This window comes from Bubalus kerabau, chromosome 2 (genome assembly GCF_029407905.1).
Source record: "Bubalus kerabau isolate K-KA32 ecotype Philippines breed swamp buffalo chromosome 2, PCC_UOA_SB_1v2, whole genome shotgun sequence".
NCBI classification, from domain to species: domain Eukaryota; kingdom Metazoa; phylum Chordata; class Mammalia; order Artiodactyla; family Bovidae; genus Bubalus; species Bubalus kerabau.
Window position 1 is genome coordinate 138,235,635 of NC_073625.1, and position 14,740 is coordinate 138,250,374.

Sequence of the window (14,740 nt, forward strand, 5' to 3'; positions counted from 1 at the left end):
CCCCAATCCTACTTAGAAGGAAGCTGGAGGGGGCCAGAGGACCTATCCAAGCCATACACCCAGTCAATAACAGAGCAGTTCTAAAAATAGCATGTGACTCTCAGCACCACTGGTCATCTTGCTCTTAATGGGCAAATGAAGAAAACTAATTTTTATACAATCCTATTTTTTGACAATAATTATAAACTCTGGTCCCCTTTTCAACTTTAAAGCATAAGATTAGAAGTAGGTATGCTGCTGCTGCTGCTGCTAAGTCACTTCAGTCGTGTCCGACTCTGTGCGACCCCATAGACGGAAGCCCACCAGGCTCCGCCGTCCCTGGGATTCTCCAGGCAAGAACACTAGAGTGGGTTGCCATTTCCTTCTCCAATGCATGAAAGTGAAAAGTGAAAGTGAAGTCACTCAGTCGTGTCCAACTCTTAGTGACCCCATGGACTGCAGCCTACCAGGCTCCTCCATCCATGGATTTTCCAGGCAAGAGTACTGGATTGTAGTTATAGATAATAATAATTTCAATTTTATGTAGCATTTTAAGGTTCATAAGTACATTTTATAAAACAAGTTTCCAATAGTTCATTTTCTTACATTGGGTGCTTTAAAAAAAACTAAAGCCCCAAAATCCATTTTATTAAAATTTTATATTTAAAATCATAGGTAAGAATAATGGAAGATTTCTCCCATTATCTTTGCTCTCCTAGTTATATAGTAACTAGATAAAGGATTTCCCAGAGAAATGGATAGAATCACTTAAGATAAAAAAATTTTTCCCCATTCTATTCAGGGTTAACAATGAAATACATCTGAATATCGAAATAATCATTCTTTTATCCTTTATATTCAGGCTTATTTTGTGCAGGGGCAACATGATCAGACAAGCAGCTCTCATATGACATGTGACAATATTAAATTCAATCTTAGCAAGCAGCTCCTCAATTTCACACTTATGGTAGCTGGATTAACCCAATTATTTTTAGGAGGTTAAGGGAAACTACATTTGGAGAACATCATCCTTCAGAGACCAGGAGCTAGGATTTTGTTGTCTCATAAAGAATTTTATGGAGTTGAAAGGATAAGTTAGTTAGTTATTAAATTTTAGTACAAATCAGATGAAGAGTTTTGAAGGAAGTAGATATGATTCCCTAAAAATGCACTATGAGCTTTTCACCTTGATCCTCAGAAATGTGTGAAACTTGGAACGTTTATTTAGCATACCTGCCAGGTAAAATATTTCCAGTGTACCAGTTTCAGGCTCCTGGTTCTAGGAAAGAAGATATATACATATATATAGACACAGATATAGATATAGATGGATATAGATAGAGAGATAGATAGGCTACTATCCTTAAAAAGCCAAAACCTAACCAAAACGAGATTCAAAGTTTGTAAAGTGTAACCATTTTCATTATAGTAGATTTCAAGTTCATTAGACATTTAAAAAAAATATAACAAATTCCTTTTAAAATGTATCACAGAGCCTCAACACTGATGGTAAACATATCTTTATCTTATATCTCAGATATTTTTGACTTACCAACTTCAAATGCTCTAGCTCATGTCACTCAGAAATATAATCACTTTCAGTCATGGTATTGTGGTTTTTTTAGATTCAGAAGGATGACCATACAACATGTTATTTTGACTTGCTGGAATAAGGACAACTCATAAAATCTAATTAACATAAATTCGTCAGGGGTCATGGATGATATAGGTCATGGATAATTTAAAATTTATGAAAACAGAATAGGATTTAAAACCACAAAGCTTGCATTCTGCCTCTGTCATTTACTAGTGGTATAGCCTTAGGTGATGTACTATTACTATGAATCAGGATCAGCATTTCCTATTCTGTAAAATGGGGATAATGACGCTTTCTGAGGTTTTGCAAAAATTAAACCAAGTAATGAAATCATGTGATCTGTAGGAATGCCTTGTCAATATCAATTTTATATTAACATATAAAAACAAATCTGCACAGTAACTCATTACTATAAATAATTCACATGCATACCTTTTTGTTTGTGTTCTAGACTAAAATCAGCGATTCCTGCAAACATTCATGCATAATTTTCAGATACATTTCCTCTACTTTTCTTCTTAAATACAGTGGTAACGATATGCGATCAACTATATCATCCATCTAATTGTCCCAGAATAAATTTCTGAGTAGTGAATGGAATAAATCATATGGAAGGCAGTGCTATACAAAACATAATTTTCCTGTAGCAGTTAGAGAAAGATTATTTCAGAGAACTGAAAATATCAGGTTTTCCAGCAGAAATATATTTTCTCTATATTACCAGATGGAATCATGGAGGATGTTAAGTCAAAAATAGTTGCTAAATATCATCATTTTAATGTTTTCTCCCATCTAAAGTATGTGTCCTTATTCTGAGATAACAAGTGACATTCTTCTGAATGCATTATTATACTCACTTTATTGTCATAAACGCTTAAATTATAATGATATCAATATCAATGTACAATTTACCCCAAATGTAAGACACTACTTTCATCTACCTTTTTCTACTTGGCTCAAAAGATTTGCTTTGCCTTCATAATTGGAAATTAGGACTATGTTAATTAGGTAAGAAGGAACTTATGGAGGTAGACATGCTTTAGGGACATCAAATGTGGGTCTCAGCTGCTGCACTCCAAAAATAATTTCCTCCACTGTAGGCTGTGTGTTATGTGACTTAGTTCAGTTCAGTCACTCAGTCATGTCTGATTCTTTGCAACTCCATGGACTACAGTTATGTGACTCAAGGGGTGTACTAAAAAGCGTAAATAGTCTAAACAAGAATTTAAAGGACAGGGTGTAACTGTTAATTATCACACCCAAATCCACAACCCAAGACAATTTTATCACTGTGCTGCTGCTGCTGCTGCTAAGTCGCTTCAGTCGTGTTCGACTCTGTGCTACTTCTAACCAATTTCTTAAAACCTAGACTCTGCTCCATTTCTCTTGCCATCTTTCCTTTTGCTACTTCTTCTCTTCCCCCACTATCACATTCTCTTCCTTTGATTTTTAATCTTCATCATTAATGGTATTAAAATGGAATCACTCTTTTGGCTTTGCTTTATGCATAGGGATAAAGATTTATATTTCCCAATCTTAACAAAAAAGAGATGAACTAGGCCTTTCATATTTTTTAAGAAAAAATAAAAAAGGATATGAGAGAGAAAGTAAGAGAGAGAAAAAGAGACAAGATGTGTGTCCATTGATTTCTCTTCACTACCCTCTCTTTGAAATAGTAAACCTAATTGCATAGATAAATTTGAGCACACTCCAGGAGACAGTGATGGACAGGGAAGCCTAGCATGCTACAGTCCATGGGGTCATAAAGAGTCTACATGACTTCGTGACTGAAAAACAATTGCATTAAGTGCTCAAGGGGAAGTTTTCTCTCTGCTCCTCTAACACAAAGCCATGTTCCCTTAGAAATACAGTCAGCTAAAAAAACAAAAAACAAAAAACACACACTGTAACTGTTTCAAATCACAAGGGAGTGATGATGAAAACACATTTGTGCTAATGCCCAAAATATTCAAGTCAAATGTCAAATCAATCTTCAGAGTGGTTTCTTAACTAAGGAACTGATTTCTAATAGGATATTTCAGCATGCATTATTTTCCATGGCTACACTTTTATTTTCTGAATCTATTTGAAAAATTACACAGCTCAAGATAATACACTGAGCTAAAATTACAGTAATATTCTAGTTATTGAAAGACATATTAAAGATCCTCTAGTTTGTTATTAGATTCTCTACTACTCTTATAACATAGACATCTTAAAGAACAGAAGAAAATGTTATTAATTTCATGAGAAAATAAAACAGATTTTCCAGACTAAAATAATTAAAAAGAAAATTATTTCACATGAAGGTATATATATGTGTGTATGTGTGTTCAGTTGAACATGAAAAATAAAATTTTACCACTTGGAACTTGATAGAGAGACAGAAGATATCTACTTAAACATATACATTTTTAGGTATATATGTGAGAGAGAGAGAGAGAGAGATATATGGATGCATTTATCTGTTTATATCTATCTATCTAGAGAGAAAAAGAGAGAGTTCTATCTCAGAAAGAAAAGAAAAATCTACTTGACAAGCTCTTCTTCCCCTATGGCCATGAACAGATTCCAGTTATATTTGTGATATTTTATTTTTAAATATAAAGGCCAGAATAAGGTCAGCAGGCATTTGATGATAAACTACAACATCAAAGAAACAAAGCAAACAAAATAATAATGCATAGAAATAAAGACACTACACAGAAAGAAAATAATTCTAAAATGCACAGTTAAGATTAACACTATAGAAACATTTCTACATTCATTAAAGAGACAGTGTATTTGAGAAAAATGTATCAGAGTTGAAGAATAGCTCCTATAAATTAAAAACACGACAGCAGAAACAAAAATTAAGTAAAAATTTGAGCCAAAGTTGAGAAATATTCTAGAGGTAGACCCAAACATGCAAACAGAGATGGACTATAAAGAAGAAAAGAAAATTAGAAGTTAGAGTAAGTGGTCAAATATGTAACCCAGTATAAGAAAATAGGAGCAAATAAAACAAAGCAAGTTATGTTAGGAAATAAATATTTAAGAACTTTTCCTTAAAGGACACAGATTTTCAGATTGAAAACACCCACTGACAGAATCCAAAAACACATTAAAAGAATAGTACATCATGACCAAGTGGGGTTTATCCCAGGGATGCAAAGATTCTTCAATATATGCAAATCAATCAATGTGATATGCCATATTGACAAATTGAAAGATAAAAACCAGATGATTATCTCAATAGATGCAGAGGAAGCTTTCAACAAAATTCAATACCCATTATGATAAAAACTCTCCAGAAAGTAGGCATGGAAGGAACATACCTCAGCATAATAAAAGTCATATACAACAAACCCACGGCAAACATTATTCTCAATGATGAAAAATTGAAAGCATTTCCTCGGAGAGCAGGAACAAAACAAGGGTGCCCACTCTCAAAACTAATATCCAATATATTTGTGGAAGTCCTAGCCACAACAATCAGAGAAGAAAATGAAAAAGGATTCAGATTGGAAAGGAAGAAGTAAAATTCTTTACTGTTTGCAGTTGACATGATAGTATAGATAGAAAATCCTAAAATGCACCAAGAAATTACTAGAGCTAATCAATGAATTTAGTAGGGTCACAGGATATAAAATTAATACACAGAAATCCCTTGCATTTCCTATTCACTAACAACAAAAAGTCAGAGAAATTAAGGAAACAATCCCATTCACCACTGCAATAAAAAGAATAAAATATCTATAAATAAACCTACCTAAAGAGACAAAAGACCTGTATGCAGAAAACCGTAAGACACTGATGAAAGAAATCAAAGACAACACAAATAGATGGAGAGATATACCATGTTTTGCATTGGAAAAATTAATATTGTCAAAATGACTGTACTACCCAAAGCTTCCCTAGTGGATCAGTTGGTAAAGTGTCTGCTGGCAATGCAGGAGACCCAGGTTCGATTCCTGGGTTGGGAAGATCTCCTGGAGAAGGGAATGGCAATTCACTCCAGTATTCTTACCTGGAGAATTCCATGGACAAAGGAGCCAGGCTGGCTACAGTCCATGGGATTGCAAAGAGTCAGACATGACTGTGTGACTAACTGTCACTTTCTTTTCACCCAAAGCAATTGGAAAATTTAATGTAATCCTGATCAAATTACCAATGGCATTTTTCAAAGAACTATAATGAAAAAATTTCACAATTCACATGGAAACACAAAAGACTGCAAATGGCCAAAACAATTTTGAGACAGAAAAAGAGAGCTAGAGAAATCAACCTCCCTGACTTCAGACTATACTAGAAAGTTAGAGTCATCAAGAAACTATAGTACTGGCACAAAACCAGAAACACAGACCAATGGAACAAGATAGAAAGCCCAGAGATAAACCCATGCACATATGGGCACTTTATTTTTGACAAAGGAGGCAAAAATATACAATGGATAAAAGGCAGCCTCTTCAATAAGTGATGCAAGGAAAACTGGAGAGGTACATGTAAAAAAAATGAAATTATAACATTTTTAAAACCATACATAAAAATAAGCTCAAAATGGATTAAAGACTTCAATGCAAGGAGGGAAACTATAAAGCTCTTAAGAGGAAAACACAGGCAGTACACTCTTTGACATAAACTGCAACAGCAAGATTCTCTCTGACCCACCTCCTAGATTAATGGAAATAAAAGGAAAAATAAGCAAATAGGACCTAATAAAACTGAAGATCTTTTGCACAACAAAGGAAATTATAAACAAAATGAAAAGATAACCCTCAGAATAGGAGAAAATAATTGCAAATGAAGCAAATGAGAAAGGATAAATCTCCAAAATATATAAGCAGATCATACAGCTCAATATCAGAGAAAAACAATCCAATCAAAAAATGGGCAGAAAAACAAATGGACAGAAGATCTAAAACATAGAGATGGCCAATAAACACATGAAAAGATGCTAAAAATCACTCATTATTAGAGAAATGTAGATCAAAACTACAATGAGGTACCACCTTACACCAGTCAGAATAGCCATCAACAAAAAATCTACAAATAATAAATGTTGGATAGGATATGGAGAAAAGAGAACCCTCCTACAGTACTGGTGGGAATGTAAACTGATATAGCCGTTATGGAAAACAGTGTGGAGATTCCTTAAAAAACTAGGAATAAATCTATCATATGACCCAGCAATCCCACTACTGGGCACATACCCTGAGAAAACCACAATTCCAAAACACACATGTTGCTGTTGTTCAGTTGCCTAATTGCATCTGACTCTTTGCAACCCCAGGGGCTGCAGCACTCCAGGCCCCCCTGTCCCTTACCATTTCCTGAAGTTTTACCAAGTTCATGTCCATTGTATCAGTACCACACATCAATGCTCATTGCAGCAATATTACAATAGCAATGGAGAAGGAAATTATTACTCCATTATTCTTGCCTGGGAAATCCCATGGACAGAGGAATGTAGTGGGCTATAGTCCATGGCATTGCAAAGAGTTGGACATGACCGAGCGACTAAACAGCAACAACAAGGCCATGGAAGCAACCTAGATGTCCACTGACAGTGAATGGGTAAAGAACATGTGGTACATACATACAATGGACTATTAGTTAGGCATAAAAAGGAAGGGACTTGAGTCAGGTGTAGTGAGGTGGATGAACCTAGAGCCTCTTGTACAGGGTGACGTAAGTTGGAAAGAGAAAAGCAAGTATCATATATTAATGCATATATATGGAATCTAGACAATGGTACTGATGAACCTAGTAGAACGGACTTGTGGACACAGTGGGGGAAGATGGAGATAGGATGAATTGAGAAAGTAGAATTGACATATATGGATTATCTTGTGTAAAATAGTTAGTGGGAAGTTCCTATTTATCACAGGGAGCCCAGCCAGGCAGTCTGTGCTGATCTAGAAGGATGGGATTGGGGAGAGGAGGGAGGCTCAAGAGGGAGGGCATATACATGTAATGATGATTGATTCAAGCTGTGGTATGGCAGAAACCAACACAACTTTGTAAAGTAATTTTTACATGAATAAAAGAAATAAACAAACCACACGCACAATAAAAGAAACATTCACTGAGAGATGAAGGGGATATAATGGAAAAATGATCCATACCAAAGCACATCATTATATATGTATAAAATAAAGATTCTAAAAGTTTCCTGGGGTAACAAGTGGCAGAATAGGTCATCCTGTAGGAAGGATGGGGAATTAAAATAATCCTGAACTTTTCAATAGAAGCACTGTAAGCTGAAAAGCATTATAAAATTTTGAAGCAAAATTATTTCTAACAAAATTATACCTAGCCAAAATACTAGCCAAGAATATGGCTAAATAGACATCTTCAAATATGTAATGCCTCAATACCTTTGTTTCCTATGCACTATTTCCCAGGAGATACTGGAGAATATTTTCCTTCAAAATTAAGTAACCAAACAGGAATAATTGGACCCAGGAAAAGAAGCAAGAAGAGCAAGGCAAAAGAATGATTAGGCTGATTATAAAAAGGAAACGATCAAGACAAAGAGAATGAAAGACTGACATACTCCAAAAGGATGTCTCCAAGAAAAAAGAATGGAGTTGAGGCATCATCTAATATATCTGTACAAATCTAGAGATTTTATAGTAGTGTGTAAAAGTTTGGAAAATAATTTATGATACTCACTTAGAAAACAAAACAAATTAAAAAACAAAGCACTTAAAAAGTCTTATAATAAATTCATATAAATAGGTTATACAGTGACTGATCTGTGAATAATGATTGCCTGATCACAAAAACATTAAATACTGATTTATTTATAACTGAGAAATAAATGGGAAGATAGGAAGTGAAGATGGAGTGTACTGTTGGTTATGTAAAGAAGTCCAGTCATCTCCTTTCTTAAGAAGATGCTAATTCAACATTCACAAAATAGTAGCATGAAAACAGAGCTAAATGACAAATGATACAGTTAAAGTAACAAAGTGGCTCCAATTAACGAGTGCGCTGGGGATTCAGAAAAGGTAGGATAACAAAACGCTCTCTCTTGCTTCAACCTCTCCCTTCCCCTTCTCTCATCCCTCCTCTTTTTCTTCCTTCCTTTCTGGTGCTAGGTTTTATCATTCTATTTTCTTAATGTACAATATTAATAAAGAAAGCATTAAAGATAAACTCATATAGTATTTAATTTAATGATATATCACTATTTCATATAAGTTAGTTTTATTTTTTGAGAAATTTGGTGTTCTATCATTACAGAGCAATCATGCAAAAGGGAACAGAGAATTGGCATCAGGCATTGGTGAATATTTTACTGTTAAGATATTGAATGAAAGGCACATGATACTTGCAAATAAGCATTTTCTAACTTGATGAAACTGAATTAGGAGTTTCATTATTTCCATCTCCATCAGTTAGTCAGTACATGGAAGGCATAAACTGAATTCAGTTATTATCATTCAGTGTTTTTTTAACTAGCCACACTTAACATAATGAAGTTGTTTGCTGTTATTGTCATTGTTTTAATTGAACTGGGTAATCCTGGCATATTTTTCCAAGATGGTCTTGGAAAAATTCATTAATACAATTGCCTTTTTGTCCTTGGCAAAAAAAGCATGTGCTGTTTCCCTAAGGTGATTGGTTTGCAGGGTGGGGGTGGGGGGTCATTTTAGTAAGCTGGATAGTTGTTAACTAATTATTGTAAATGATCTTTGTGTATTGGCAAGAATTGAATATTTAAGGGTAATGGGTTTAACTGACAGTAGGAGATCACTATTTTGGAGTTTATACAATAACTACTGGTGTACAGTTACTGCTTGCAATAAGCGCTGGTGGACAGGATTTAAATCTGCATTTTCAATATTTTAAAACACGATTGCTTTCCTCAGTGAGAAGTGTTGAGACAGCGCAAGGAACAGACCCAGTTTATGGATGGCTTACATTTTCTTGAGTTGTTACTTAAAGGGAATTTTGCATTTGTCATAGCACTTGATACCTGGTGGGGTTTACTCTCTTCGAAGACTAGTTATCCCAAGGGTACAGTTCTATACCTGTTGAAACTACTGTGTCAAATTTGGGAGAACAAATGTGTTTTCTGTTGTGCTCCAATCTTGCACTTATCTCTTGAAGATGTGGGATTTAGGGTAATCACTATCAGCAATAAAAAGCATGTTTGCTGGACTATCACTTTGTCTTATCAATGAACTATTACTTCACTGTGCTGGGAGCACACAAGAGTAGGGCAGCAGAATATAACAGAGAGGAAACTTGAGCTTACTTCCCACTTTTGGAAAACATTCTAAAATACTGCTACACCAGAATAACATTCAGTCCCTTTAACAGGTTAAAAGATGATAAATAGCTCAACCTCTAGGCTGAATTCATCCTTACTGGGGCCACCTTCTTTAGCTTTATTAGAGTATTTTATCTTGTTGATTTTCAAATAAGAATAAACTGACTTCCTCAGTTCAGTTCAGTTGCTCGGTTGTGTCAGACTCTTTGCGACCCCTTGGATTGCAGCATGCCAGGCCTCCCTGTCCATCACCAACTCCTGGAGCTTGCTCAAACTCATATCCATTGAGTTAGAGATGCAACATTCTCATCCTCTGTCATCCCCTTTTCCTCCCACCTTCAATCTTTTCCAACATCAGGGTCTTTTCCAATGAGTCAGTTCTTCGCATAAGGTGGCCAAAGTACTGGAGTTTCAGCTTAAGCATCAGTCCTTCCAATGAATATTCAGGACTGAAATCCTTTAGGATGGACTGGTTGGATCTCCTTGCAGTCCAAGGGACTCTCAAGAGTCTTCTCCAACACCACAGTTCAAAAGCATCAATTCTTCAGTGCTCAGCTTTCTTTACCAGAGAGGGCAATGGCACCCCACTCCAGTACTCTTGCCTGGAAAATCCCATGGATGGAGGAGCCTGGAAGGCTGCAGTCCATGGGGTCGCTGAGGGTCGGACACGACTAAGTGACTTCACTTTCACTTTTCACTTTCATGCATTGGAGAAGGAAATGGCAACCCACTCTAGTGATCTTGCCTGGAGAATCCCAGGGACAGCAGAGCCTGGTGGGCTGCCATCTATGGGGTCACACAGAGTCGGACACGACTGAAGCGACTTAGCAGCAGCAGCAGCAGCAATTTTCTTTATAGTCCAACTCTCACATCCATACATGACTACTGGAAAAACCATAGCTTTGACTAGATGGACCTACTTTGTCAGCAAAGTAATGTCTCTGCTTTTAAATATACTATCTAGGTTGGTCATAGCTTTTCTTCCAAGAAGCAAGTGTCTTTTAATTTCATGGCTGCAGTCACCATCTGCAGTGATTTTGCAGCCCCCAGAAATAAAGTCTCTCACTCTTTCAATTGTTTCCTCATCTATTTGCCATGAAGTGATGGGACTGGATACCAGGATCTTAGTTTTTTAAATGTTCAGTTTTAAGCCAGCTTTTTCACTCTCAACTTTCACTTTCATCAAGAGGCTCTTTAGTTCTTCTTCTCTTTCTGCTATAAGTATGGTGCCATCTGCATATCTGAGGTTACTGATATTTCTCCCAGCAATCCTGATTCCAGCTTTTGCTTCATCCAGCCCAGCATTTCACGTGATGTACTCTCTATATAAGTTAAATAAGCAGGGTGACAATATACAGCCTTGACGTACTACTCCTTTCCAATTTGGAACCAGTCTGTTCCATGTCCTGTTCTCACTGTTGCTTCTTGACCTGCATACAGGTTTCTCAGGAGGCAGGTAAGGTGGTCTGGTATTCCCACCTCTTGAAGAATTTTCTACAGTTTGTTGTGATCCACACAGTAAAAGGCTTTGGCCTAATCAATAAACCAGAAGTAGATGGTTTTCTCGGAGAAGGCAATGGCACCCCACTCCAGTACTCTTGCCTGGAAAACCCCATGGACAGAGGAGCCTGGTGGGTTGCAGTCCATGGGGTTGCTAAGAGTCAGACACGACTGAACGACTTCCCTTCCACTTTTCACATTCATGCATTGGAGAAGGAAATGGCAATCCACTCCAGCGTTCTTGCCTGGAGAATTCCAGGGATGGGGGAGCCTGGTGGGCTGCCATCTATGGGGTCCTACAGAGTCGGACACGACTGAAGCGACTTAGCAGCAGCACCAGCAGCAGCAGATGTTTTTCTGGAATTCTCTTGCTTTTCCAATGATCCAACAGATGTTGGCAATTTGATCTCTGGTTCCCCTGCCTTTTCTAAAACCAGCTTGAACATCTGGAAGTTCACAGTTCATGTATTGCTGAAGCCTGGCTTGGAGAATTTTGAGCATTACTTTGCTAGTGTGTGAGATGAGTGCAATTTTGCGGTAGTTTGAACATTATTTTGCATTGCCTTTCTTTGGGATTGGAATGAAAACTGACCTTTCCAGTCCTGTGGCCTCTGCTGAGTTTTCCAAATTTGCTGGCATATTGAATGCAGTACTGTAACAATATCATCTTTTAGAATTTGAAATAGTTCAACTTCCTAATCCAGTGAATTAATCAGAGTTCCTATGTCAATCATTATTTATGTAAAGAATGAAAAGTCCAAAATGCTACCATAATTACATGAAAACATAATTTGGATATTTTGAGTCATGGTATTAAAGTTAGAAGGATAAGGAAGAAATGATTGTACATTAAAAGTAAATAAACAAACAAACAAAATATATATATGTGTGTATCCAGAAAGGGAGTTATAGAATGAACCCACCAGTAGGAATCTAATAATAGGCAAAATCACCTGTTCACTTCTGTTGCTTAGTTCTAAGAACCTTATGAAAACGAAACATTTTGAACTATACTTCACATGAGAATATTGTGGTTTTCACATCAAAAGACATGTATTTCAAATCTCATAGTTCTTTTCCTTTGATGTGACTGTCTAAGTTAAACCCATCTGCTGGCCAGGCCAGGTTGCCCTTAGGGGCAACTCCCACATGCCAGGCTCTCCTAGACATTGTAAGAGACCCTGGCCCCTCTAGTATTTCCCAGGTTTCCATGTCTACTAGTGTCTGGCTCTGACGTCTTTCCTTTAGGTTTACTCATCATCCCCCACCGAGCTTTTCAGTTGCACCTGCCTCCATAAAATTCCTTTAAGAAGTCCCTTTGTTTAAAGCACTGAAATAGATCCTCTCCAAACCCCACCACTAGACCTTGATTGATATAGCCACACTGGTACCTGGTGTGTGTGTGTGTGTGTGTGTATATATATATATTTTTTTCCCCCCTAATGTGAAGAAGGTAGAAAATGCATCATCATTTATATTACTTTCCTTCTGCCACACTCTCAAGTCCGACTTAAAACCATGAGCAATTCAATAACTGTATGTTTGTTGCAAATACTGTATAATAATACTGTTAGCAGAAAGGATGGCATATTGGTAAGACTGCTTCTGACCACAGACATTAGAATTCTTATAAAAATATGACATCTAATAGGACAAAGGGAAAAATCAGTAGAACAATTATTTCTGATAAAGAAGAAAATATTCTGTTTAATTATAATTTACAGCCTATCCATAACTGCAGGTTTTCAGCATAAAGATAAGGGACGATCCTTATCTTTCAGAGAATGCAAAAGAAAATAATGTAGTAAGAGTGTTGGCAGAAGCTTAATTCTGATTTTCCTAAGAAAAATCCCTTTTCTCTTATAATTTCTTAGTTGTCCTTGACAAATGTAACCAACTTAAGATGAATCAAGCCTAAATAATTCAGCAGCATGGCCTGTCACTTTTCCTCAATTGATCTTTGTGACCTATTCCTTAGTGTAGGTTACTTTTCTCATTTTTCAAAGAGTAAGAAGAAAACGGATTCCATGTGGGTGGAATATGTCTATTAAAGCAAGCCAAGTGGAATAAAAAAATAGCAGGGAGAGGATATAAAAATGTTTAAAGGATTATTTCTCATTTTAAAAAGAGACGAATCCATCACTCACTGAGAGTAAAGTGAGATGATTGACTAGGAAAGTAGTGTGGTTTAAAAATAGCCTGAGCCGAGAGACTTCATAGTAGACACAAGAGATAGGAGGTATTGGGACCATTCAGTTCCTTCAAGGGGACCCCATTCTTTCACATTCTCCAGAAGAAAAATAACAGCAGTGATAACATTATGAGCATGCTCGTAGCTCTCACATTACAATGGACCATTTCAGCAGCAAGGGCTCTGCAAGAAATTAAGTTAGTGGTTCCAAAAACATGCCTGCCCAAGAACTTACACCTGTTACAGGTCACTTTCTCAGTGGCTTCAAATTCTTTATGCCTCTCCCCTCTTCTCACCTCCTTTTCAACATGCACTAAGCTGCCCAGTTTGTCTTACCATGTTTTTGTTTAGTTGCTAAGTTGTATCCAACTCTTTTGTGACCCCTGGTGGACTGTAGCCCATCAAGCTCCTTGGTCTATGGAATTTCCCAGGCAAGAATATTGGAGCAGGTTGCTATTTCCTTTTCCAGGGGGTCTTCTCTACCCAGGGATGGAACCCACATCTCCTGTATTACAGGTGGGTTCTTTATTAGCTAAGCCACCAGGAAAGCCCTTGTCTTACCATAACATAATGCTAATTATAACTGCTAAGACTTTTCCATGGGCTTTCCCTGTGGCTCAGACAGTAAAGAATCTGCCTACAATGCAGGAGACCCAGGTCTGAACTCTAGGTTGGGAAGATCCCCTAGATAAGGGAATGGCTACCTACTTCAGTATTCGTGCCTGGAAAATTCCATGGACAGAGGAACCAGGTAGGCTACAGTCCATGCGGTCTCAAAGGGTCATATAGGACTGAGTGACTAACACACACACACACACACACACACACATGACTCCTTAATGGATCCTCATGTTTCTACCTTTCAGTTCATTTCAGTTCAGTTGCTCGGTCGTGTCTGACTCTGCGACCCCATAAATCACAGCATGCCAGGCCTCCCTGTCCATCACCACCTCCTGGAGACCACCCAAACCCATGTCCATTGTGTCAGTGATGCCATGCAACCATCTCATCCTCTGTCATCCCATTCTCCTCCTGCCCTCAATCTTTCCCAGCATCAGGGTCTTTTCCAGTCAGTCAGCTCTCCGCATCAGGTGGCCAAAGTATTGGAGTTTCAGTTCAACATCTGTCCCTCCAATGAACACCCAGGACTGATCTCCTTTAGGATGGACTGGTTGGATCTCCTTGCAGTCCAAGGGACTCTCAAGAGTCT

At 37.2% G+C, this 14,740-nt stretch overlaps 1 protein-coding gene across 3 annotated transcripts in view; it reads right to left on the reverse strand.

Moving 5' to 3' along the window:
* Positions 1–14,740, reverse strand: part of NAALADL2 (N-acetylated alpha-linked acidic dipeptidase like 2) — a 1,154,148-nt gene that overhangs the window by 568,170 nt on the left and 571,238 nt on the right. The gene's annotated exons all lie outside the window — the stretch shown is intronic.